This window comes from Danio rerio, chromosome 8 (genome assembly GCF_052040795.2).
Source record: "Danio rerio strain M-AB ecotype USA chromosome 8, GRCz13ab, whole genome shotgun sequence".
Classification (NCBI taxonomy): Eukaryota; Metazoa; Chordata; class Actinopteri; order Cypriniformes; family Danionidae; genus Danio; species Danio rerio.
In genome coordinates, this window is record NC_141028.1 from 15677424 (window position 1) to 15690000 (window position 12577).

The 12577-nt window shown below is 35.7% G+C and overlaps 1 protein-coding gene across 9 annotated transcripts in view; it reads left to right on the top strand.

Moving 5' to 3' along the window:
• The window catches only part of doc2g (double C2-like domains, gamma), a 170529-nt gene that overhangs the window by 66008 nt on the left and 91944 nt on the right, over positions 1 to 12577 (top strand).

Sequence of the window (12577 nt, forward strand, 5' to 3'; positions counted from 1 at the left end):
GACACACCCCTAGGTGTCTCATTTTAACTTTTAACCATTTTAGGATAGGTTTTTTCTCTAGGTGGCCCTGTTATTATTGGCTCTCAGCCCACTAGCTCATGTCAACAGAGATGTTACAGGTCTGTGTCAGCAACTGTTTTGACACCAAAGTTCTCTCTCCATAGATGCAACTTATGCACAAGGACTAAGTTTTTACATACATTGTCATGATAGCATAATCACTTGATAATATGTTACTCATTCTAACTTCTGACACATTTAGCTTCATACAAGTATTTAACATATATAATCAGTGCTTTACATATTCAGTTATTCTACACAATCAGTCACTCAGCCTTTTCCTAGTGTTGCTCCTGTGCAGGCATACTCATCTTACAGAGACAAATCACTGTATTTTTAACACACGCTGGCATGTTTGCTGCATACATTTTGAGAAGAGAAAATTAACTGCTTTACACTTAGAAAATACTTCATACAGCGAGAATAAAATCTTCTTCATTATCCGTAATAATTTCCATATAAAAGGTATATTGTATCACTATTTATGATAAACAACTAATATTAAATCACATTTACTAAAACAGGGAATATGCAGGAATCCTAAAGGTCATTTCAATGCCTTTTTAAGACTTTTTAAAGACCTCAGAATATTTTAAGACATCATCACCACTTCAAGTTCTAATCAGTATCAAACCTTTAACTTAATAAACAGTTTTTAATAAACAGTTGTAGTTAAATCAATGGAGCACAACCATGCAACAGAACTCTGATAAGCTCGGAAGGAACAAAGCTTGAAAGAATAAATAACGCAGTTGTTTTCAGCGACAGGCTTCAGCCACTTTAAACTCGTCTTTCTCCAACCGGGAGTACGCAAATGTACATTTTTTCATTTTGCCGCTCTGCGGTTTCACTACTTGTGAAGAGCGTCACATCACCTTCCTGCGTTTATCGCAAATTACATGACATCACCCGGATGGAGGAGCTTGGCCCGATTGGCCCCCGGCCCAAACCAATCACATGGATCCAGCACGTCGTTGTTAATAATAGCAGGAAAATAAATATGCTTTTTTGGAGTCTAACACAACTCTTAAAATTTAAGACCTCATAAAAACACGATTAAGACTTTTTAATACCTTTTAAAGGCCTTAATTTTCTCATAATTGATTTATCAACTTTTAATGCTTTTTAGGAGCTTGTGGACACCCTGTAAATCCTTTGAATGTCACATATATTCACAACAAAATAAATATTCAAAATGTGAAATCTAATATAAAATCAGTTGTATTTGTTATGAATGAGTAGGCGCACATTAATTCTGCACACACAGAAATCTAGCCAATCCTTGAGTCTAATTATTTACTTGTGTAAATTTGTGTAAGTGTATATTTACTGTATCCAGTTTTTTTTTCAGTAATATTGACTAATATGAAACTGTTTGCATGATATATTTATGATACAGTTTGTAAAGTAATAGTTTCTGTCTTTTGGTACACTACCTGACAAAAGTCTTGTTGCCTATCCAAGTTTTAGGAACAACAAATAATAACATGACTTCTAGATGATCATTTGGTATTAGAAGTGGCTTATATAAAAGGCAATAAAGCGTTCATCAAGATTCTTTGTATTCATCTTCAATGCCTCCTTTATCTTACCTGAGACATGCTCAATAATGTCCATGTCTGGTGACTGGGCTGGCCAATCCTGGAGCACCTTGACCTTCTTTACTTTCAGGAGCTTTGATGTGGAGGCTGAAGTATGAGAAGGAGCGCTATCCTGCTGAATTTGCCCTCTCCTGTAGTTTGTAATGTAATGTGGAGCACAAATGTCTTGATACCTCAGGTTATTGATGTTGCCATTCACTCTGCAGATCTTTCGCCACTACTTTATTGAATGTATTCCCAAACCATAATTTTTTTCCTTCACCAAACTTGACTGATTTCTGTGGGAATCTTGCATCCATGCAGGCTTCAGTAGGTCTTCTGCAGTATTTGTGATGATTGAGATGCTGTTTAACAGATGATTTATCAGAAATATCTACCTTCTGCCACTATTCCAAATGATCAACTAGAAGTCAAGTTATTATTTGTTGCTCTTACAACTGGGATCGACAACAAGACTTTTGTCAGGTAGTGTAGATATATAATATGAGAGAATTGCTTTGTGTACCAAATAAATGGATTCAATTGGATTGGCATTGTAAACATTAAATGAAAGTTAAAACTGCATTATTTTTTATTTCATCTATTAAGTTTTTGTTTTGATACTCCCAAAATCATTCCGCATAAATCTGCATAAATTTTACAAAAAATGTACAGAACTCTGAGCAGAAATGGCAAAATATGTCCGCAGGTTTTGTCTGGCCTTATGAACGAGACATAATTATTATTATCTAAATTATTATAATTTGTTTGATTTATTAATTGTAAATACATATTTTCATATTGATATCTTATCTTAGCACAATTTAATAATAGACGCATTGATGAATATTACTGTATATATTTTTTAATTTATAACTGTATTTACAATAAATGCTTACATGAAAACAATAGGGTGGCTCAGTGGTTAGCACTGTCACCTCACAGCAAAAAGTTTGCTGGTTCGATTTCCAGCTGAGCCAGTTGGTATTTCTGTGTGGAGTTTGCTTGTTCTCCCCTTGTTCATGTGGGTTTCCTCTGTGTGCTCCCGTTTCCCCCACAATCCAAACACATGCGCTATAGGTAAATTGGATGAACTAAATTAGCCATAGTGTATGTGTGTGTATAGGTGTTTTCCAGTACTGGGTTGCAGCTGGAAGGTCATCCGCTGTGTAAAACATATGCTGGATAAGTTGGCGGTTCATTCTGCTGAGGCGACCCCTGTTGAATAAAGGGACTAAGCTGAAGGAAAATTAATGAATTAATGAATGTTAAAAATAAAGTTATCATCTTTACATCTGAATACAGGCAATAACTATAACATGTATAAAAATTTGCTGCCTTCGTAAATAAAGCATTTTTCCTTCTAACACAGTATAATATGACGCGAACTTGCCAATTTTGTATATTAAACAATTTAGTACCCTCATTTTATAGCTACTTTTAGCTTCTGACATACGTTTTCGGAGTTCTCGGTAACACTTTACAATAAGGTTATATTAGTAAATCTTAATTAATGCATTTACTTACTTGAGGAAACAACGAACAATACATTTAAGACAGTATTTATTCATGTTAGTTAATGGAAATACAGTTGTTCATTGTTAGTTCATGTTAACTTACAGTGCATTAGCTAATTTTATAATAATATGTATAACAATACACCAGTAAATGTTGAACTATGATTAACAAATGTTGTACAAGTATTGTTCGTTATTAGTTCATGTTAGTAAATATATTAACTAACATTTACTAATGATTGTAAAGTGTTACTGACTACCCCTCTGTAACGAAATAAAAATATCAGTATGTATGAGGATCGTTTAATCTTGAAATGCCGCGTTAAACCCGAAACGCACTATAGTGTAAACCTAAGCACTCTGATCCGCTCAAAAGAGTACAGGACTGAGACAGAAGCAGGGAGTCTTTCTCTCCGGCGTTTGTTACTTCTGTCCAAATCTCTGGTTCTGTCTCTCTGTCTATCGCCACATGACCCACTTTGACCTTGGAATAGTAACACAGCACAGATGAGTGCAGGACGGGCGGAGGGATGGAGAACACAGAGAGACAGATGAGGGGGGACAGCAGCAGGTGGTTGTCATGGAAACAGCACAGATTGTTACACGGCTCACGTCAACAGAGGAGCGTATGTGTGTGTACGAGAGGCGAAGAGAAAGAGAGGAGCGTCACGTCTTGCGTACGCAACCCACGCGAACGCCTGCTCAGTCGACCGATAGACTCATACAGACACTTCCCTGTTCACACTGCAGGTCAAGCAAGGCTGGCAAATCAATTGACAGCTATACTTTCCGTAGCTGATTTTTAAAAATCGATAACATTTTTGGGATCACATGTTTTTTTGGAAATTGTTCATTTGGATGTGCACATGAGGTTAAAAAGGTCAGGAGAGGGTTTTTTTTAATGTCAAGCATATTAGTAATTTATTGGATACAAATGAATAATTCGATTCACAGAATTCTGGTATCCTCAATGCAATGCAAAAGTTACATTCTGAAGGTGCGCAACCAATTTCATTTTCTGATTTCAACTTTTATAATAAGCTGATACTAACAGGTGGAGTTTAGTGGAATTCGTCACTTGTCAACCATTCTCCAGTCCTCCATTGGCCGCACCCATACATACGTCCTCTTTTTTTTCTACTAATTCTCTGCACAATATTAAAAGCATTAGTTCCAAAACATTTCAGCTGACAGGAAGTTTAGCTGCAGAGCTCAAGTTAATTTTAGACAATCAGGCCTTTGCATTTATATCAGCTTCATCTACTTCTGCAAAAATGCTTCAATAGTATGCTAAGCATATCACAATTAACAGAAGAAGTTCAGTTAATATATCACCTTTACGCATTACAAATACAATTATTTATAAAAATAAAAAGAGACAAAAATATGTTTAAAATATAGTCCTTTTTCCCAACAAGACATCACCTATATACCATATAACTGCAGGTTGACTAGGTTTATTTAGAATAACAGATTAAGTAGTTACTAATATCTTAGCAGTCAAAGTTATTGGTAACTAATAAAGTTATGGTAATTAATAACCTTAACTTTTTTCAGTATACATTTTTGATCAAAGCCCCTTAAAGGCAAGTCATTTCAATCGACGGACATTTTGAAAACGCCTCCTGGGGGTATATGCTTCAGCATTCTGTCTGAATTGGGAAACATCAAATTCTCCAAAACTGTTTACCGAGTTTACGATTACATAACATATTTGGAATCAACATTGAAGGTAAACAACAACTGTCCCAAGCTAATGTGCATGCGCACATGTAAGAAACGAGATCACAACTCCAACCTCATTTATGGCTATTCTACACATAGTACAAGTAATTCACAACTTGGTCTTGATGGTGAATCTCCTTCAGAAAGGACAGCGACTCTTTGTTTACATCTTTGTGGGTGTTTGAGTAGTTGCTGTCATGTGACATGCGTTTGACAGGATGGACTGTACCTCACAGTCATTTTATACAGATTAAAAGAGCAAAAGACTTTTCTTTTAAAGTGTAGTTGGTTCATTTAAAAGTGCAGATTTCAAGCTTTATGTGGATATATTTCTTATATCTGTAAAGCAAGTATTTGCTGAGATTCCAGTGCATTAGTTGACCACAAAAACTGTTGTTAAGGCAAACGTTTATTCTGAGCTTCTCCTCGAAGAAACATCAGTCTATATTAATCGATAATTGGCCCCTGTACTAGTAGGTGGGCTTCATTTGCCATGTTGACCGTTACACTTTTTTACTCATTCAAAAATATATGAGTGACATGTCTTGTGCATTCTAGAGTCTTTGTTGTGGACCTTTTGCACTTTTCTACTTTAAAACAATAATTATTGTGAAAAGCGCTCTACAAATAAACTTGAATTCAACTGAATTGAAGATTAACTACTTGATTATTACCTACCTGTTATTGCACCTTATTCCTAACTTAAACCTGAACCCAACCTCCATCTACTATTAATAAGCAGCTCATTAGCAGTTTATTAAGTCTTAGCTAATGTATTGTTATTAGCATGAATTATGACTTAAAATAAAGTGTTAACCAAATTTCTTATTTCATGTTTTGACTTGTTATATTCATTTCGGATTTTGGGAATCTTTTTTTATCACAATTTAGAAAATATGCGGAACGGTGACTCAGTGGTTAGCACTGTCGGCTCACAGCAAGAAGGTCACTGGTTTGAGTCCTGACTGGAACAGTTGAAATGTCTGTGTGAGTTTGCATGTTCTCTCCATGTACCTGTGGGTTTCCTCTAGGTGCTTACCTGTGGGTTTCCCCCACAGTCCAAAGACATGCGCTATAGGTGAATTGAATGAACTAAATTGGCCTATGAGTGTGTGTGAACGAGAGTTTTGTGCTTATTCAGGCAAATTATGCACACAGAGTGTTAAAAAACTATTAAATTTGAATACTGCAGTTGGTCTACTTAAAAATATAATTATAGCTCAGTAAATGAAAAATACCTTTTTAGGGAAACATGGCCTTTAAAAATATGTATTGTAAATTAAATCTACAGAAAAAGGAATACATAAAACTGTATTTTGGATAGTTCATTTATGTGGAAAAAAAAATTCAAAAAGCAAAAAAAAAAAAAAACAAATTTCAAAATCGGCAAGTGGATGATTGAACTGTTTTTGCATTCAGAATATCACCTTATAAAGTGTGCAAACAGGAGGTGCTGGACATGTATGCGTATGACCACCCTGACCACCCTTGAAACATACACACATGTACGTGGGCGTGCAGACATTAAAAGGACCCATTTATAACACTCACTCTCTCTCCTTTTGTCCTTTTGCACACTTCATTCTTTTTATATACATCCACATGCAATCTGTTAAAGGAATAGGTCATCTAAAATTAAACATTTTCGTCTTTTGCACATCCTTGTGACTTTCCTGCTTCTGTGAAAGATGAAAGAGCTGTCTTGTCTGCGTAATGAAGGTAAATGGTGACCATTATTAACAAGTAAGATTTTCAGCAGTCACTGTTTTAAAATTCAATCTGCTCCTTGTTTAATGGCTTCAGAAGATTTGGAATATTGCGCAAAAGTTGATGCAGATTGTCATGTTAAAGAGGGATTGACGCACTGTTGTTAACAAAAAGGACATTTATTTTTACTTGATGGAAAGTCTAAAAATGGAACATTCTACAGAAAACTTACATTTTCACTCATAAAAATGTGATGGGGCCTGACCTTAAAGCTTATCCTCCTCAAGAAAAATCATACAAAAACAAGCATCTAATAATAAAATTTAATGATAGAATGCATCCTTTATCCTTGTCAGCTTCTCCTCCGTCAACTGATGCATTAGGGCACGTCCAAATCCACTTTTGCTATTTTAAGGACAGAAATATACACTCTGAGTCATGGCGCATGGTTCTAACAGGGTTGTGCTTATTCTCTTAATGAGTTATGGGTGTGTTTTGAGCATAAACTACCCAGAGTCTCGTCTCCGATTCCCTTTCAGTTGCGTCATGCCATGGCACATTTGCTATTTATATGGCAGACTTTGTAAGTGGAAAAACTGACCACTTCACTAGCGAGAAAACAGTTAAACAGATCATCTGCAGCGAGAGGATAAAGAATGAGCCTCCTATAATCGGCCTCTTTATTTTTCTTTCTATCTTTTGTGGATAAGGGAGCGGTGTTACACAATCCACTAAATACATCCCGCCTACATTTAATTTTGTTTCTTAAGCACAAAGATTTGTTTCAAAACTATTTCTAAATTCATTTCTAATGTTCAGAAAAAGAATAAATTAACAATAATAACGAAGTGTGTTCAAAAAAAATCCAAACACACGTCCTATACCTCATATGCTCCTAAACCTGACAGGTGAACAAAACTAAGCTTGTTTTTTAATAAAACAAATATAAATAAGTATATAATAAATACTACTACTACTACTAATAATAATAATACCAACATTATACAAAAACAAATTGTCATGAATAAACTGAATAAGCCCCCCGAGATGAAGAAGGCATGGAGGCATTGTTTTTTTTTATTTATGTAGAAATTAATAATTTTTGTAACATTTTAATACTTTAATTCTTTATTTATTTGCAATGATATTTGTGTATTACTGTACATCCTGTGTGTATTCAGCAATGTGTATGCATGTACAAGTAAGGTGAATAACTAACGCAGTCTGTGCTGAACTTTAGACCTGCTTTCAGCTTTTTAGTTCCTCAAAATAGCAACATGCCAACAATACACCTTAACACACCTTCTTTTTAATCCAGCACGCCCATGAGTCCACAAAGTGGCACAAATGGATCTGCTATTTAAACAACATAAACCGGAAAATTAGGGTTGCACTGGTCTGTAAATAGCAACAAATCACGCCAAACACGTCTTGCACCTTATTACGCCTAATGTATAATAGTGCCCATAGCCTTAACTGTGTATTGCATGCATTTTATGTTAAATTTAATGCCAATGTGACAGGACTGACAGTAACATAAGGTTTGGTAGTATTAAAGCTATTTATTGGTGTAATTTATTTATTATTTCATGTTTTTAATTAATTGATGTGAATGATAACAACTTAAAATAGCTTTTTCTGAAGTATTTTTTTTCTTCTAAATAACAGTTTTTAGCTTAACAAAAACTATTGAAGCTGTAGGTTCAGTTGGGCTGAGGACAAGGACAGGGTTTGTACATTTTTAAAGTGTTTTTAATAAAAAAAAAAAAACACATCTGAGAACCAAATGTCCTTTACAGAACATCTCCAAATCACCCATCAGTCCATTTTAGAATTTTTTTGGGACGAAATACGTCTTATTCACTGTATTTGTGTTTTTATTTCAAGGACAGATAATGTATGTTTCTAGTAGAATGTCCCAAATAAATAATAATAATAATAAACTGGAAATGTTACATCTTAAATAAGTAATATGTACTCAAAAATAACTTTTGTTGCTTGTTTAAACTACTGGTTTAAAATAAATCGAAACAATACATTTCTGTAGTTGCTTTTTGTGACAACTTTACTGTTGTATATTCAATCCACTTAAATTTGTAACAGCGATTACATTAACTTAATCGATTTGTGTTGGGAATTGTATGGAACCCAGCATTTCATACAGTGTACATTGCAATAAACGTTTGAAAATGGCTAGGATATGATAGCAGTACATTGTACCAAATTATACCATGTAATAAAATGCAAGGTTTGTGTTTTTAATTGGAAGTAAAATTCAAATGACAACTGAAAGTATGATGATGATAATAGCTAAACCCTGTCCACTTTCATTATCAGCAACCTGAACATTCGTCAAAGAGCTGCTCTTTTATCTTCCACAGAAGAGGGTAAGTCGCAGCTTCAGGGCGACGCGGTGGTGAGTCATTTTTGCAGGATCCCTTTAACGAACTTCCTTACAAGCGAGACTCCATCAGCATCCCATAAAAAGTGCAGGACGCAGAAGAAAAAAAAAAGTGGAGAGGGAGGGAGAGATTGTAGGGCTGAAGAAGAGTGGCCCCTTCTCAGTCGAGTGAGCGTGCGTGTGTATGTCTGTGTGTGTGTGTCATCATCACACAGCATGGAGAATGAGATATCTGAGTCACACACACTCTCCCAAGCTGCTGCTCTGGGAATCTCACTGCCCTGGGCCAGATGGAGGGAGGGAAGAGAGCGAGAGAAAAGGGGGATGAGAGAAGTGGAAGATGGGGATGAAATATTTAGAAGAAAATGCGATGGCGTCGTTTTGGCAGGAGGAAAGAGAGAGACAGGTGAAACCATATGCTGTTGCAGACAAAGACGCGATGTGAGTGAGGAAGTTGGAGAGGAAGTCGGTGGAAGGCTAGCAGGGCTAATTAGCTGCGGTTTGTTGTTAGTTTGACGAATGCTTGAAGGGCAAAACCAGATCAAGTGTGATCAACTAGTTTTTATGTTTATGGCTTATGCAGTTTTACTTAATTTTTTTAGTCCCTTTATCATCGGTAAAGCTTGAAAACAAGGTTTAGCCTATTTTCTTTCATAATGCACATTTCTAGTCTTACACTGCAAAAAATGCTTTTCTTACTTAGATTTTTTGTCTTGTTTCTAGTCCAAATATCTAAAAATTCTAGCAAAAAAAAGCAAAATAATCTGCCAATGGGGTAAGCAAAATAATCTTGTTTTTCCTTTTGATATAAGATTATTTTGCTTACCCCATTGGCAGATTATTTTGCTTGTTTTAGGGTAAAAATCACTTAATTTTAGCAGATTATTTCTTAAAACAAGACAACATGTTTTGCTTGTCTAGAAAATTATTCTCGAATTAAGAATTTTTAGATATTTGGACTAGAAACAAGACAAAAAAATCTAAGTAAGAAAAGCATTTTTTGCAGTATACTGTACATAATTCATCAGTACATGTTATGCCAAAGAAGAAATAAAGCAGTTTGGCATCCATTTTTATCAACACAGACTCATTCTGAAAATGTAGCCCTGTATACATTTCTGTCTGGAGATCACGTATTATGTAGCCAGAGGTACGTATGGCTGCATTTTATCTTTAAAATGAACGCTACAGGGGCAGTATGACGCCGTTCCTATTCACGCTTACCAGCTGACCGCTTAACTCTATATGGACAACTTACAAAAACAGATAAACTTACAAATAAAAAATGAATTTTTACTAGATGTAAAATAAAATTTAAATATTAGGTTTAAAAATCTTGTAATGATAATTGGATTTATCAAATATTAAAATCTATATTTTGGTATTAATATTAATATTGATATTTTAGCCACACGCTGGGCACCAAATCTATAGAAATAACAGATCCATAACTCATTTTAAACGGGACACCAGACAGCTTTCCACTCTCAAAATAATTAACAATAAAGTATTGTTAATTAAAACATATAAATGAGGAGTTTATTATCTGGCCACATCTGAAGGACAATGAGATCGTGTGACTTGTAGAGCCTTTTACTGTATTATCAACACAAGGAAGACACATTAGTAATAAATGTGTATTTATTACCAAAATGGTAATCAAGAAATTGACTAAATGTACAATAAATGAAGTGCATAGGGGAATGATGAAGGTAATGAAGTTAGGGTAAGGTAAACCTTATTCTACAATAACTAAGATCTGAGGAAGTTTTTGTTATTAATGTAAATCAGTTATAAACATCTAATTAATTAGAATATTTTATACTCTAACATATGCCAGGTCTCATTTAGAGGGTTGAAATGTGGAATATTTACGTGTCTGCCGTTGATGCAGTGATTGGAAGAAGTTAGATCTTCCTGCAGGTCTTGAAGTATGGAAAGAGCAGACTTAGCTCGCTTTGAGAAGAAGAAATCTGTAGATTCTGGAACACGCAGATCTGGAGATTTCTGGAGGTGGTGGGTTCTAATGTCTGGGACACGTCGATGTTTTTCTCCTTGAATGTACAGTTCCTGGAAATCTGGGACATGCCCGTCCATCATTCTATCTGTCTGCCTATCTATCTAAAACATATGCTGGAATAGTTGATGGTTCATTCCACTGTGGAGACCCCTGATAAAAAAGGGACTATTAAGCTTTACGTTTGTTTTAAACATTGATTTTATTAAGGGCATGGTTCCTCAAGTGGTTCCAAACTTTTGGGAGTTTTTTTCTTTTGTTAAACACAAAAGAAGATATTTAGAGGAATGCTGAAAACCTGTAACCATTAACTTACACATTAGTATTTTTTTCTACAATGGAAGTCAATGGTTACAGGTTTCCAACATTTTTCAAAGTATCTTCTTTAGTTTTAAACAGAAAAAAATAATCTCATAAAAATTTTGAAACAAGGATGAGTAAATGGTGGAGAAGCGTCTGGATGCTAACCGGGTACAGTTGCAAGCTGAGTTGCTTGCATTGCTTTTAATGCACATGCCTAACCCTACCCTGAAATGATGACAGAATTTTACATTTTTCGATAAACTCTCCTTTTAAGAGTGAAAATATCACAACTGAACTGTTGTGCATTTCTGATCAAGACAGCATTTCATTTTTGAAGTCATGACTGACATATGTTTTGGTGTTTTGAGTTGATATAGTACAGAATTGTCAATTTTATTATTGTTGTGCATCTTCAATACCACGGTCTTACCACAGTATGGTCTTTGTCAGTCAATTAAATCTATTGTGGTCTGGATGATGCATCTCTTCCTCATGCAACTCCCAGTAGCTATTTGCTCAGTTGGTGCTGTTTTAATGAATTGTCACATGTATTTTTTGCTAATGTCTGTTGGAATTAAAATGTGTTTATTCATTTGCCGGGCGTCCTCAGGGGGCGAGAAAGAGGATAGTCAAGCTTGGCTGGTTCAGCTTCAAATGCAGCAGTGCAGAGAGATGAACAGAGCGAGAGGGAGAGAGAGAGAGAGATGAAATGAAATATGCAGAGAAGCAACATGTTCTTCAGGCAATGAATGACGTGGACTCGCTCTGTCAGGAGAGCCTGAGCGAGAGAGGCTGCGGAGAGGTTTGGGAGATTGTGTTTGGGTCTTCACAGCCAGAGTGTTTCTTTGATTTAGCGCTAATTTACTAAATGAGCTGTTGGAGGGTAATTGCCCAGTTTGGGGAGTTTAGCGAGCACGTCCTGGTTTTTGAAGTGTGCGACTTTGGGGTGGGAGCAGGTTTTTAGGGGAGTAGCAGACGGGGTGATGATGAGCAGTGTGTTTGTTTTGTGTTTGTGTGTGTGGGTCAGATTTGGCCTGCACTGTGGAGCAAACGTCCCCATGAGCAGCGGCGGCATCATTTCTGAAGGGGTTCCAGCAGCAGCACTGGCTCACTCACTGCCCACAGCAGGATATGACATGACTGAAGGGGGAAAACACTCTTTAACTTGCTTAGTAGTGTTTAGGGTATGAGCTCAGTAGTGGAGTTGCATAAAGCGTGAAAGACCTAATATAGTAATAGTTGTTGTTTGTTGTTATTGTTGTTGTTG